We start from the raw sequence: 14,401 nt of genomic DNA, 5'->3' as shown, positions 1-14,401 counted from the left end.
GTTTTTTTTTTTTTTTTTTTTTGTTCTATTTTAATCTATTTTGGTCTCTAGATTTTTTACTTAACATCTTCAGATTAGGTTTGCGTGTATAGAATACAAGTGGTCTAAGAGAGAAACCCTAGTCTCTCTCCTTTCTTTATTTTCTCTTTAGTTTTATAAACCTTGTTTTAGTTTGAAGCTAATCCCTGTTTATCAATGGTAGCCTTTACCTTCAATTTTCTTTCACTTCACATTCTTTTACTTTTAATTTTGAATTCATTTTAATAAACTCAAACCTATTTTTCCTATAACATATCTGTCTTTTTTTTGTTTTTATTATTGTTGTTTTGTCTATATATTTCAATTTTTTTGTCCCTTTTTTATGAGAACCCCTTCATTGTGAGGGTTCATTATGACATAAAATATGATATTTAACATTATTTGGTTAGAGATTGTAGATCTTTGGTTTGCAGGTGTCAATGTCCAATCAATTGAGCCAAATAGTGCGAGATATTCCTCCATTGATGCTATTGATACATAGTGGCAGAAACTCATTTATATTCTTATATGTTGCAAATTCTTTGAGCAATCCATGTTTAGAAAATTTAGAGAAATTATTATTTCATTGTTGAAATCATTACAAAAAAAATGCCGAATGGCAATGGATATTTAGCAACGGATGTATCTGTTGCTGATTAGAAATGGATACGAAACGGACTGGCGACGGAAAATGAACTTCAATATCTGACTAACTTTAGGGACGGATCAGAAACGGACGTGAAACGGATATTTCCATTGCTAATTTTGGCACGAAATCAGGGCGCGTTTAGGAACGGATAGAAACGGATTTATGTATCCGTTTCTAAAAGCTTTGGCGAAGGATTCGACTTATAGCCACGGGTTAGAAACGGAGTAGAAACACTGCTAGAAACGGATGTAATATCCGTTGCTAATTCTTTCCAACATATTTTGTTGTGTTTTTTTTTAAAGGGAAAATTATTATTTATTTACAAATTATTTACATTGAATAAAAATTTCAAAATAAAGATTGGATTAAGATTTTTTAATTAAATAAAATTATTTTGAATATCAATTATTGATGATATTTTTCATTTTTTTAATTACAATTAAAACTAATATGATCATTAATCTATTTTAATGTACATTAATGCATTTCTATGTTCAAGTTATTTTAATCGCATTTTTTATTTTTTAATAATTTTTTCACTTGGGTTGTTACTTTTGTAAAGGAAAAAATATGAAAAAATTTCTTTACTTTAATTTAGCTTAATAAAGGAAAAAAATTCGAATATTAATTAAAATGAAAATTAATTTAGCTTATAGAATAAAAAAATTTCAAAATATTAATTAAAATGAAAATTAATATATTTGACGTAAGTAATTAAATGTTAATTAAGCAATTTAAATAGAATTAATGAGGACTTTAAAAAAAATAATAAGGAATAAAACAATTTGAAATGACCACGTTTTAGAGAATTTCCCCTTCCTTGCCATTCCCAATTTGTCAAATCTGAAATCCCTACTACACACTCTCACTCTCTTTCTCTTTCCCTCGCTCTTGCTCTCTGTGTTGTTCCCTCGCTTGTGCTCTCGCTGTCCCCTGAGCTCTCCTTCTATCATTCTCTATCCATTTTACATCTTGTAATCTCTTACTTTAAGTATCTCAATTGGACGGCAATTGCTAGTAAGCTTGCTTTTCCTTTTTTTTTTGCTTTTCCTTTCTGTTTAGTTTGTTTGCCTTGAAAATCTGTAGTTAAAGCCATTGCTGGAGAGTCTTGTTCCATTTTATCTTTTGCCATCGCCGAAAAATCTGTGTTTAGTGTGTTTTAACGTGCCATGTTTTGAAAATCTGGGTTTAATTGACATGCACTAATTAAATATTTGATGCAGAGGATAATAGAGACTTGAGAGAGGAAGGATTTGTAGGCATTAGAAAAGCTTAGGCATTATTTGTTTCTCATTGGACAATATTTACATGCACATACTTATTTTCATGAAAGATATTATATTAGAATCATAAACTTCAATATTTTGTGATATTGCAATTATTTTAATTCTAGTTAAATTATTTTCTTTAAATCATGATAATAGGCAAAATGAATACAAATCATGAATGGATGTATAGAAGGTTAATAGATGGTCTACCAAATAGAGAATTTAAGATGGGCATCCTAGAATTTCTTAATTTTGCTTTGAATCATGTGGAAGGTAAGGATGGTGATAATATAAGGTGTCCATGTAATAGGAAGAGGTGTCAAAACCGAAACTTCGAAGACATGTTTATGCTTGAGAAACACATATTCGAACATGATTTTGTACCAGGCTATTATGTTTAGAGCATGCATGGGGAAGCTAAAGTTACGGCAAATGGGGACCAGCCTGAAGTGAGGGATCAAATTATGAATGATTCACAGAAAATGCTGGTGCATTTGATGAGCCTTTTACTGAATATCATAGAATGGTCCATGATGCTGTTGGTCCCTCATTCAACCCCAATGATATGGAAGAAGCACCAAATCCTAATGCTCAACAATTTGATAATATGTTGAGTTCTGTAAATGAAGCAGTGTGGCACGGTTGCAAAAGCCATTATAAGTTGTCAGTTATTGCGCGTATGTTGCACATAAAGTTAGAACATCACATCTTCATGTTTTGATGACATGTGTCAGTTAATGAAAGAGTTGATGCTAAGGGATAATGTTATGACACAAAATTTCTACCAAACCAAGAAGCTAGTTCAAGGTCTAAACATGCATGTTCAAAAGATTCATAGTTGTAATAACGGGTGCATGATTTAGAAGGGTGAAGACAGTGAGTTGGCTTATTGTAAGTTCTATAATCATCCGCGATATAAGCCAACAACACATCCTTTTTCTAAGTAGAAATCTCTTATTCCTTATAAACAAATGTATTACTTTCCCATCACTCATAGGCTATGATTATTGTGTGCATCTAAAGCCATTGCAGATCATATGGAATGGTACGCTGAGCATGCAACTGAGGAAGGTGTGATGCATCATTGTTCAGACTCACCGGCATGGAAACATTTTGATTAGATGCATCCTTCTTTTGCATATGAAAGCTAAAAGGTGGGATGCATCCTTCTTTTCAATCATTTGGACAATCAGGACAACAGTATTCATCATGGCTAGTTATAGTTATGCCATATAATTTGCCTCTTTGGATGTGCATGAAAGAGCCTTACATGTTCTTGTCTATAATTGTTCCTGGTCCTAAAATCCAAAGGAAAATCTAGATGTGTTCTTGCAACCTCTTATTGCAGTACTTCAATATTTCTGGGAAGTTGGTGTGATCATATATGACATTTCTGAAAAGCAAAATTTTATGATGAAAGTTGCCTTAATATGGACAATTACTGACTTTCCTGCATTGTCGATGTTGGCTAGGTGGAGTAATACAGGTAGATTAGCATGTCTGTATTGTATGGAGAATTCAGATGCCTTTACCCTCACAAAAGGTGGTAAGCAATCATGGTTTGACAATCATCGCAAGTTCTCACCTTTAGATCATCCATTTAGAAGAAACAAAAATTGATTTAAAAAGAAAAAAGTGGTGACAACACATCCTCCACCAATTTGATCTGGTGCTGATATCTTAAGGGAATTTGAGGAGTTAGGCTTGAAGAAGGTCGTAGAACTTGATGCTAATGAAGTTAATGGTCGGATTAGTAAGATTCATGGTGAAAAGAAATGGAGCATTTTTTGGGATTTGCCTTACTGGAGTACAAACCTTGTTCGGAATAATCTAAATGTCATGCACATCGAGAAAAATTTCTTTGAAAATATATTTAATACAGTTATGAATATTAAAAGGAAAACAAAAGAAAACGCCAAGTCAAGAAAAGACTTGAAGGAGTTTTATCGACGCCCCAGGTTGCATGCTGTTGATGGGAAGTATCCAAAAGCATGCTACACACTTGATAAACTGGGGAAAAAAGTGTTGTTTGAATGAGTGAAAAAATTAAGATTCCCAAATGGATATGCATCTAATATGGGAAGGTGTGTAGATATGAGGAAATATAAGATGTTCGGTATGAAAAGCCATGATTGCAATGTCTTCATGCAAAGATTGATGCTTATTGCATTCCTTGAACTATTGCCCCAAAATGTATGGCACACACTTACTGAAATAAGTCTTTTCTTCAGAGATCTCACTTGCACCGTAATTAATGAAGAAGATATGAATAGACTCCAACAAGAGATTCCTATAATACTTACAAATAGACCAAGAATTTTCACAAAAATTATTAACCTTTAAATAAGATGTTTAACAATATATATTCAACATTCTCATAGACAAAATTAGTCATCCCTTCTCCACAATCGAAATGCACACAATTAAAAAGATCATAAGGTCTTTATTAAGGTTATAATGGGTTTTAGGGGTATAATTTAGCTAAACAAGGGAAATGATAAAAGGATAGATAAAAAGCACAAAGAATGCATAATCTCAAGATTTTCATTACATCAAAACAAAATTTTATTTGTAAAGGGAGATTAACTTGAAGTTCTTTACTAGCTCAAAATTAGAGATACTTTAGCAAGGTCTTTTCATAATACTTTGATAATTTCTTCCTTGCTTCAATTCCCCAAACTTGAATTCTTGATTGATTGCTTCTTTTATGGGGTGCTTTTCTTTGATTTTTCTAATTGCTCCACTTGCTAGCATTCAAAAAAAAAAAAAAAATTCTCTTCCCTTTTATTGCTATGTTTTACTAAAATCAAATCCTTCAATTATACATTATAGCACTTAGGGTAAGAATTGAAGTTGGCTTAATGGTTAGGCTTAATAAGGGTAAACGAGAAAAAAATTTGGTTATAAGCTTCAAATTGGTTGCAAAAGTCATAATTTAACCTAGGTGGCCTACGCTAGGTAAGTAGTTCAATAAAGAATGCCTAAATCATCTCTTTCTAAATGTGAGCATTTAAAATTTTACCTCAAAGGGAATTCTAATTTGTTGTAGGACTGCCAATGTTAAATAAATTTTGATTAAAAACATACCTATATACCATAAAATTCACAAAATCAGTGTTCATGATCTTGAAAACAAATGGTTAAATCAAAGAATCATGTTAAGTTAAAAATTTAAATTAAAGCTTAAACATACTAGAACAGAAAAACAACTAAATTTATCACAAGTTACGAAATTATGATAATTTTCAAGTTTGCTCACAATTATTCCAACTATATTAAGCTAATGCAACAAATAACACTAAAATGTTAAATAAAATTTTCCTTCCTCCAACTTAATTTAACACATTATTCCCAATGTGTATAAAATCAATTCCCCAAACTTATCATATTATCAAAAATGTGGCAAAAGAATATGAGAGCTAAGAAAACGTTACCACCAGTGTATTGAAAAATACAATAAAAATGAAGGAAAAGATACGATAAGAGTTGGACGCTGGGAATTCTCAAAGCTATGAAAAAGAAACACTAAAAACTAAACACATTATATGCGAAATACTTAATACGAACAAGAACGCGGTCTGAATAAAAATTAAGAACTAAAAGAAGTACAAACCAATAAAATAAACACAAAACGAAAAATCATGAAAAACAATCATTCCTTAGGTGGTGCAGGTGGATGCGGCTGCAGCAACTGTATCACAGTTTGGAGTTGACTGGCGAGTCCCTGATATTGGCTTTGCATGGTATCTATTCGAGAGTCGAGGCTCCCTTACATAATTTCTATGGATTGGAACGGGTCAAAAATCATTGTCTCCATTCCTTGAAAGTGAGCATCAAACATGTCCATTCTAAACATCATACGTGCAAGAACCTCTTCGTTGGACAATTCTGATGCTCCTTGAAAGGAAGGACTAGCTCCAGATATACTTGTAACAGAAAAAGTACAAAAATCGGGACAGGTATGTGGAATATCGTCCTCTATATTAGTATCACTAGCCTCTTTAGTTTCCTCAACATTAGGTCTTGCTTCTTGGGATCCCACAATACGGAACGCATCCCTCACCTTCTCTACTAACCTCATATGTACCATGACATCTATGTCAAGTCTAGTATCCTTTCCACCTCCCATAATGTCATAGACTGGTCGGACAGGGGTCCACGCTCTTAAGTAAGAAGCAATACGAGTCACAAAGCATCTCATCATAATAGCTCCCTTTTCTACCCTTGTGATTCTAGACCATCATTGGCATAACCAAAGACAAACATGAAGAAGTATTCCCTGGTCCATTGCCCAAATAAAGTATAGTTCATTCAGGCTTAACACCCCATCGCTCTCACTACGTCCAAAATCGTGTTAGCCAAAAATTTATGAATATACCTATATGCTGGGTTTCTCAAATTTTAGGCTTTCGATAATCTAGGATTGTACCCAATTGCCCTAGTCAGTCTTATCCTTGTTCCACAATCATTAAAATCTTTGGGGATTTGCTTAAGGGCATTCTCAGTGGGAAAACCAAATATATTGCTAACCTCATTCACTGATAGTTCATAATTTCTGCCAAAAACTCTGAACTTTATCTTACATGGATATTCATCAGGCAATACAAAAATATTAGTAGAATAAGAACTTAAAATTATAAAGTTATTGGTGCATACACGAAATCCTTCATAGCAATAAATTTCTCCCTTGCAATTAGCTTAAGAGGTTCTAATACAGCATCTCTAAGTCCTATTTTTGCTAAAGCATTTTCATCAATGAAGTGATTGGGAAAAATACGCTAGAGAGAGAGTTTAGTGTACCTTTATTGCTGCTGGGGCATGCCAATTTTGAATGGTGGAGGAGTAGGAGCCGTGGGAGGAGGTGGTGATGGAGGAGCCGTGGGTTGGACGCTTGTTGCTACTGAAGCGACAGATCTGCTTCTCTTGTATCGTGGAGGCATGGTGAAAATCAAAGAAAGAGAGGAAGATGAAGAGTTTGCTAAGGTTTTGGTAGAGAGAAAATGAAAGAGAGTTGAGGGTGAGGAGAGGTGAGGGTGTGCTATTTAAAAAGAAAAGGAGTTAGGGTTTTCGCGGTAACCAAAAAGTCACAGCACGCCGTTTTAAAAATTAATTTTGGAGCATGGCACGATCATGCTACTGAGCACGGCTTGGGCATGTTGGGCTCTAGACCTTGCAAGGTGGTGGCAGCATGGGCATGCTGAGGTGAGTACAGCTAGAGATCGACAGTTCCTCCTAGCATGGGCATGCTGTTGGCACACAGTCTGGGCGTGTTAGCCTCTGAACCCGCCGGACAAAATTTCGTTACCTAATATGGGCATGTAACGCCCCAAAATTTTTGAATTTTAAAATAATATTATTTTATCGGGTCATGAATGGTGCTACAGAAAGGGGGATAATATTTTATTTAAATCCGAGGAAGATATTGAGTATGATTAACTATGAATGGGTAGTGATTTACCAGTCTATGAATAGTACCACCGGTTTGTGAATAGTACTACCGGTCCGGGAGTCGATATTATTTTGGTCCGGAAAAATTACTATATATGTTTTATATTTTCTTTAATATTTTTGGAGTATGTATGCATGATTTTTATGGGTAGAAAGTAAGTAATGAATATTTTTGGAGAATTTAGATAATTAGTAAATAGTGAATTATGGTGCTTTATTAATTAAGGAAATTTAAGGAATAATTTTTATGGAGTAATTTGAGAAATTTGTAGAGATAAATAATATTGTGAAGGAATTGAATTGGAGAATATTTTTAGCCATTAGATGAGCTTAATCTTAGCCATCCAATTATGGGGAAAAGACGAAAATACCCTTTGATCACTTTATAAGGTCAACTTCAATTATTGAGCAACCACTTTTCCTCTTCTTCTTCTTCTCTTCAACGCCACTTCCTCTTCTTCTTCTCTTCTTTGTTTTTCTTCACTTCTTACTTGTTAAATCCATCAAATTAAACCCACCCAACTTGATTTAAGTAATTAATCTTAGAGAATTAAGCTTGAGAAGTGATTTGTGGTGATTAGTTTCAAGAAATTTGGAGATTCTCTACTTAAGCCAAAGGTTGGGGAAACCTCTACCATGGAGTAAAGGCAAAGTTAGAGCTTAGAAAGCTTTAATTTAAGCTTGCTAAAGCTTATTTTTAAGGTTAGTGTTCATAAACACACTTACCTTACTTGAATTTTTGATTTTGTGCATTTATGCCATCATACATGTATTTTGGGATTTTGTATGAAATGATTGATTTGTTGAACTTTGGTTACAATAACATGCTCTTGGGTGATGTTTGATGAGTATTTAGTATGTGGTAGAAATCTCTACCTTGTATCTTTGTTGTTCATGTTTTTTTTCATGGTTAAAGTAAGCTGAATTTTGGAAAAAGTGTTATTGGGTGAGATTAAGGACTAGTTTTTGACCATTTCTATTTTCCATTTGTGTCTGAGTCCTTCATGAAATTTGTAGGTCTACGTCTTAGCTTTCCAACCCATCCTCTTGTGTCCAATTTGGAGATACATAGCTCAACTTATGGCTGAAATACCTAAACTGACTCTGTTATGTCGGGCCACATGCATCACTGAATTGAGTGCCCATTTTGACCACTATAATGACAAGATTTGGTTCTGAGGTCTTCATGAAAGTTGTTTCCCTGTGTCTTGAGACTTCCGTGGTCCTGGATTGGTTTAATTTGAGTGTTTGGTTAAGTAGGAATTCAATAAACATTGGACTTAGTTCTGCTGAATCGGGTCTGGACTATTGGTTTGTGTTCCTAGCTTCTATGTACCACCTTATACATTGATCTGGGCTGTGGTCCCTTCATAAAATTTGTAGAATTTTATCTTAGCTTTTTAATGAATCTAATTTCATGCAATTTGGAGACCTATAACTCAAGTTATGTCTTAAAAACACAGCAAAGGTCAAGGATATTTTAATGCTGGAAATTTGCTATGCCTTGACTCATAGGGTTATTTGGATAAATGTATGTATGAATCATGTGTGATGAGGTTCTCTTGATTATTTGTATGTTTGAGGATTGATTTGACAAAAATAAGATATAAGGTTGAAAAGTGGTATTGTGGATATGTTTAAATGGATATAAATGGGAACAATTGTTGGAAATTTTGGGATAAAGTGTGGAATTAGTTTAGATAATGCATGATGAGGATAGAAATGGATACCTTGATGCGTAAGAGTTATGTTAGTATGCTTGGTTGGAGAAGGAAATTCCTCCCCTTGGTTTTCATTAGGAGGCCAAACCACTCTAGGGTGGTAAGGCTTACTTAATTTTTTTTTTTTTTTTGGTATAATATAAGTATGACATAAGTATGATTTTATATGATAAGAAGTTTCTTATGATAAATTTCATTATGATGTTAAGAAAGTTTTAAAAGAAAAGGAATTTATGAGAAATTTTCCTATATTAAGTATATATATCTATATATATATTTTCAATATTTCCTTTGAAGAATGTGGTAATTTTTGTAAGTTGTAAGTTGAGAAATTTGAAATTATGGGTATTAAGTAATGAAGAGGTTTTGATTAAGAATTATTGCTTTTGTGAAAGAATGATTTTGATTTGGGCTCTACTATGCATGATTGAAACGTGATATGATGAGATTGATTTTGTTATGTGAAGCTATGATCAGATGCTAGGGTTATCAGCCCTTATAAATAGGCGGACGCGCTTATTTGTGTGATGGGGGTGGTGCTTTCATAGGCCACGGTGGTGCTTTCATAGGCCATGATTGTGTGATGGGGGTGGTGCTTTCATAGGCCATGGTGGTGCTTTCATGGGCCACGATTGTGTGATGGGGGTGGCGCTAACATAGGCCACGATCAAATCTGCTTATGTTCATTCTATATTAGTACAAGCCTTAACTAAAGAATTAACATATTTGTATTTATAATCGTCTTATTACTTTCAAAATATTTGAATTAAACGAATGAGATCATATTATTTTAGTAAACCTTACTTTGGAAATTAATGATTATGTTATCAAATAAATTTTCAAAGCATGATATTCCGGTACATGGTTTTAAACATAAATAGTATATGTATTGGTATAATAAATGTGCAAGTAATGAATTTATGAGTTGAAAGAATTAAATTCTTTATGTTATTAATTAATAGTTTATTTGATATTTCTTTTGCTATAAATGTACATGTATGTTGAAATTTAATGATTTTATGTCATTTGTGTTTTAAGTAAGTTGTCATCACAACTTTAGTAAGTATGTGAATTATGAGCACCACTGAGTTTTATACTCAGCGCGTTGATTTTTATCACGCGCAGGTTAAAGACTGTGGTTGCTGATTGAAGACTAGAAGAGTAGCATCAGGGCAGAAGTGACTATTGTGCTAGTAGTAGATTGAGATTTATGTACTTAAGAACTATGGCATGTATAAGTATTATATATTCAGAGATTGTATTATTTGAATTATAACTTAAGCATGTAATTAGCAATTATGTTGGTGTCTATATTCGGAGATAAGCATAAGATTCATTAAATGATTGAATATAAAATATTTCAAGAGAGTTGGTATGATTAGTTTATTAAGACTTGATATATATATACTGAATGCAATTACAGGGCATCATCCGTCGTCGGGTCTCACGAGACTCGGCGGAGGGTGTTACAGGGCATGCTAATGTGCATGGCTGGGGCGTGCTAGCCTCTGACTTGGAAAGAATTCTCCCTTTAAATAGCACGACCGTGCTTAGGGCATGCTAGAGCTTGAGTCCTTGTTTCACCTGAAAATTTTTAGACTAACAATACAAGATAAGAATGATTAAAAAATTTGGGAGATAAAAAAAATAACAAAATAAAACAAAATGGGAGAATTTAAAGGAAAGAACATGGATTGTCTCCCATAAGCGCTTTTGGTTAACATTGTTAAGTTCAACGCACTAGACTCAATTTAGGCAAGACTTATAGTGGTTTTGACTGGATCAAAACCTCCATCTTGGTAAACTTTCAATCGTTGCTCATTGACTTTGAAGCTCTAGTCTCCATTCAATATTTCAACCACTCCATGTGGAAAAATTTCTTTGATTGTGAATGGTCCAGACCACCTAGAGTGCAATTTTCCTCGTTGGCATTAAAGTTAAGAAACTTGATTGTCCAATATGCTTCTAACTTAACAAGTAGATGACATGCCTTACCATAGACCATTCGATAAGGAGACATATAAATTGCTGTTTTAAATGCAGTTCTATATGCCCAAAGTGCATCATTGAGCTTCTTGGACTAGTCCTTCCTTGATTGTCCAACTGTAGTTTCCAAAATTTTCTTGATTTCCCTATTTATGACCTATACTTGTCCATTTGTTTGTGGATGTTATGGGTACCTAGACGATGAGTAACGCCATATTTTGAAAGAAGAGAATCTAGGTACTTATTGTAGAAAGCTTACCTCCGTCCGTGATTATTGCTCTAGGAGTACCATGACATGTGAAGATGTATTTTTTTTTTTATGATGTTCATCACACTCTTGGCATTATTGTTGGGAAGAGCAACTGCCTCCGCCCATTTGGAGATATAATCCACCGCCACTAAAATGTATTGGTTGGAATAAGAAGATGGAAAAGGTCCCATGAAATCTAAACCCCAAACATAAAAAGTCTCCACTTCAAGGATGTTGTTTAATGGCATCTCATGTCTCTTGGAGATATTCCCTAACCTTTAACAACGATCATAAAGACGAACAAAGTTAAAAGCATCTTTAAATAAGTTAGGCCAATACAAATCGCTTTCTAGAACACGCGTCGCCGTCTTGCTTGCTCCAAAATGTCCCCCACATTCCATTGAATGACAGAAACAAAGAACACTTTCCATCTCTTCTTTTGGCACACATCGTCTAAAGAGTTGGTCACTATAATACTTGAACAAGAAAGACTCCTCCCAATAATAATATTTAAGATCATGAAAGAATTTTTTTTTCTTTTGTTGATAAGAAAGATTGGAAGGAGTAATTTTGCAAGCAAAATAGTTAACTATATTGGCATACCATGGAGCTTGCATATTGGCTAGAAGAAGAAGATGTTCATGGGGGAAGTCTTTATTGATTTGCAACTCTTCTTGCTTATCTTCCCCTAACTCAAGCCTTGATAAGTGATTAGCTACAAGGTTCTCGGTTCCCTTTTTATCATGAATCTCCAAATTAAATTCCTACAAAAGAAGAACCAAACTAATTGGTCTAGGCTTTGCATCTTTCTTTTCTAACAAATACTTAATAGTGAAGTGATCAATGTAGACTATTGCTTTAGCTCTAATCAAATATGCTCTAAATTTATCAAATGCAAAAACAATAGTAAGAAGCTCCTTTTTAGTGGTGGCATAATTTAAATTGCATCATTCAATGTACGACTAGCATAATAAATGACATGCAACTTCTTTTCTCTTCTTTGCCCAAGAATAGCTCCTATAGCATGATCACTAACATCACACATGAGTTCAAAAGGTAGGCTCCAATTCGGTGTAGTGATGATAGGAGCTGAAATCAATTCATTCTTCAACCTGTTAAAGGCATTCAAACACTCTTTGTTAAAATCAAAAGGAACATCCTTAACTAATAAATTACAAAGAGGTTTTGTGATTTTTGAGAAATCCTTGATAAATCTCCTATAGAAACCTGCATGACCAAGAAAACTCCTTACTCCCCTCATTGAATTTGGAGGCGGTAGCTTTTCAATTACCTCTATCTTGGCTTTGTCCACTTCAATCCCTTTTTCTAAGATTTTATGCCCTAAAGCAATACCTTCACTAACAATAAAATGACATTTTTCCCAATTCAAAACAAGGTTAGTGTCCTTACATCGTTTCATTACAAGAGAACGGTTATAGAGACAAGAATCAAAAGAAGAACCAAACACAGAAAAATCATCCATAAATATTTCAATGAATTTTTCAACCATGTCAGAAAATATGGACATCATACAAGTCACAGGTGCATTACACAACCTAAAAGGCATTCTCCTATAAGCAAAAGTACCATAAGGGCAAGTGAAAGTAGTCTTTTCTTGATCCTCAAGAGCTCTAGGTATTTGAAAATACCTAGAATAACCATCTAGAAAACAATAGTAAGGGTAACCTGCAAGTCTTTCATGCATTTGATCAATACAAGGTAAAGGGAAGTGATCTTTGTGTGTTGCTTTGTTCAACTTTCGATAATCAATACATACACACCAACCTGTGACAATTCTAGTAGGAATTAATTCATTATTCTTGTTAGAAATAACTGTCATACCTTCCTTCTTTGGAATAACTTGAACGGGACTTACCCAACTACTAGCTGAGATTGGATAGATAATGCGAGCATCCAAAAGCTTAATGAGTTCAGCTTTGACTACTTCCTTCATGTTTGGATTTAATGTCCATTGATGCTTAATTGTAGGTTTGTAGTCTTCTTCCATCAAGATCTTGTGCAGGCACACACTTGGACTTATCCCCGTCAAATCTGAAATTGACCATCTTAAAGCCTTTTTATGCTTTCTTAGAACCTGCAACAACCTTTTCTCTTGATCAAGTGATAAGTGAGAGGAAATAATAATAGGAAAAGAATTCTTCTCACCTAAGAATTCATATTTTAAATGAAATGGAAGTTGTTTAAATTCTTGCTTCAGTGGTTCACTTACTTCCTCACCTTTGATGCTTTGATCATTAATGTCACCTTTATCAATGGTAACTTTATTTTTAACATTCAAGGTGTCTTTTACACTATCATCAATAACATCAATTCTAAAGCAATCATTATAATCCATAGGAAGCTCACAAGATTTAAGAACATCAAAAGCAACTTCCTCTTCACCTACCTTTAAGGTTAACTTACCCTCATAGACATCAATCAATGCTCTTGCATTTGCAAGGAAAGATCTTATAAGGATTAGGGATCCTTCTCTATCTTCATCAATGTCAAGAATAACAAAATCAACAGGAAAAATAAATTTACCTATCTTGACAAGCACATCTTCTACAATTCCTATTGAATATTTGATTCATCGATCTGCCAATTATAAAGACTTTCTTATTGGTTTCTGCTCTCCCATCCTTAGCATCTTGAAAACTTCATAAGATATAAGATTAATGCTTGCACCTAAATTTGCTAAAGCTTTTTCAAAATCAAGATTTCCAATATTACAAGGGATAGAAAAACTTCCTGGATCTTTTAACTTTGGAGGTAATTTATTTTAAATGATTGCACTACACTCCTCTGTTAACATTATCGTTCCTTGATCATTGATCTTCCTTTTCTTGCTCAGGATCTCCTTCAAGAATTTTGCATAGTTGGGCATTTGAGCAAGGGCTTCAGCAAAAGGGATGTTTATTTGAAGCATTTTGAAAACATGAAGAAACTTGAGGAAACTCTTAGCATCTTGTGATTTCTTGAGCCTTTGTGGGAAAGGAACAGGTGGAACATGGGGTTTCACTTCCTCTTTCTCTTCAAGGTCAATGATGAGGATCTTTTT

The sequence above is a fragment of the Jatropha curcas genome, chromosome 1 (assembly GCF_041381405.1).
Source record: "Jatropha curcas cultivar XTBG-Jc1 chromosome 1, XTBG_Jcur_1.0, whole genome shotgun sequence".
Classification (NCBI taxonomy): domain Eukaryota; kingdom Viridiplantae; phylum Streptophyta; class Magnoliopsida; order Malpighiales; family Euphorbiaceae; genus Jatropha; species Jatropha curcas.
This window is presented reverse-complemented; position numbering follows the sequence as displayed.